Source organism: Chinchilla lanigera, unplaced genomic scaffold (genome assembly GCF_000276665.1).
Source record: "Chinchilla lanigera isolate Chin_1 unplaced genomic scaffold, ChiLan1.0 scaffold00070, whole genome shotgun sequence".
Taxonomy (NCBI): Eukaryota; Metazoa; Chordata; class Mammalia; order Rodentia; family Chinchillidae; genus Chinchilla; species Chinchilla lanigera.
Window position 1 is genome coordinate 2,671,686 of NW_004955471.1, and position 1,841 is coordinate 2,673,526.

Below are 1,841 nucleotides of genomic sequence, written 5' to 3' on the forward strand. Positions count from 1 at the left end.
GTGGAGTAGGTAGAATCTGGGCACATGCATTTAAACTGGCCTCCCAGGTTCCTTGTGGCAGTGCAGCTTGAGAAGTGGGCTGAGGAGGTACTCAGGGTCATCCTAGCTAGGTACAATAATGATTATTCTTCCTCTCACACTGCTCCTACCTGTAGTGTCAGTCTTCTACTAGCCAGACTTTGCCAGGGAGATGTCAGTGTGATACCCTTGAATGTAGAGAAACTTGCTGCTGGTGCTCCTGCGTCCAGACTGAACCCTATTCTCGTTACTGCAGTCCCCCGTTTACATGAAGCAGCGTGGCTTTGCACATGTAAAGATGCAGCCACCCCTCCGGCGGGAGGGAGCATGCACAGACCTGGCAGAGAAGCAGCTTGTACCCCACGCTCCACTGCTACCTGCCTAAGGCCAATTGCAAGTGAAAAAACGAACAAGTGCTTTCTGCGAAGTCCTGGGCTAGCAAGACTTAAGTGAAAAGTTAGCGCATGGTGGGTACCCCTGAAATCCCAGCACTTGGGAAGCTAAGGCGTGAGGATCCCTGCAAGTTTGAGGCCAGCCTGCGATACATGGTGAGTTCAAGGCCACCGTAAACTACATATTGAGACTCTGTCTCACTAAACAGTGCATGCACACACACACACAAAGTAAGTGAAACACATTTTGATGGTGACGTGTTATAAGGAATTTTGAGTGGAAACTAAACATGAATTCTGTATGGGACAGATAGGAAGAGACGAGGATTTTTCTAGCGTAGAACCAGTTCTAGAAGAGTTTACAGTAGGAGTCACTGTGTTGTATTGTTAGTCCTAGTTAGCTTGCTACTGTACAACCTGAATCCTTAAGGAGAACAACTCGATAATAAACTAGGACTAGCGTACGGGCCGAGTGTGAAGTAAGTGCGACGCCTGTGCAGCGTGTGTTTGCCGACCGAGCGATCATTCTCTCCAAGTGCTTGCTCCAGTAGTTCTTCCGAGTTAGTTTTGCATCTTTTGTGAGGAGAAACGGCTTGTTGGTGTTAGTCTGCTTTCTAGCAACCTGCAGAGGACATCTCAGTGTGACGCCCTTTGAATTCCATCCTGTAACAAGATACTGAGAACAGGGTTAGAGGGGAGAGGTTTGTTTCACGGACAGTTGCGGAGGTTCAGTGTGCTCCTCTGCCCTGTCGCCTGTTGCCTGTGGGGGCAGCACCCAGGGCCGGCCAGGAGGACTAGCGGAGGAAACGGCTCATGGGCATAGGCTGCGGGGTGGAGACTGGCCTGGCCCATGCGCTCACCACACCCCAGGGCTGCCCTGCCCCAGTGCCTGCAGATCTCTGTATCGTTCCTGAAAGGAGGGTCGGCCCTGACTGTGGAGTACCCAGCAGGTACTCAAGGTGCCAGAATAGGCGCCTCACAACGCTGGCCTGCTTTAAACCCTGCTGCCTGTCATCTGTGTGTGTTCATGATCAGTGACAGGGTGCATTTAGAAACCTTGCGCTTATTTTGTCTACATTAATTCGACCCTGGAGTTGACAGGAAATCATTGAAAAGCCAGTTGGTGTTCATTATAGTTTCCACGTCACGGTCTAGGCTTCCGTGTCACTCATGGTACTTTTCAGTGTGGTAAAATTATTTGCATTTAATGATTATTTTCATGTAATTCTGGCAGCAGCTCTAGTGATTTGTCCCAGGCCACATAGGAAGTGTTTTTGTCTTTGCAATACTAGAGATTGAACTCAGGGGCTTTGCACTGAGCTACATCTCCAGCCTGTTCGGTTTAGTTAGGTTTTGAGATGGGATCTTGCTGCGTTGCCTGGGCTAGGCCTGAACTCAGTGCCCAAGAATGCTGGGATAACAGCTGTGCAC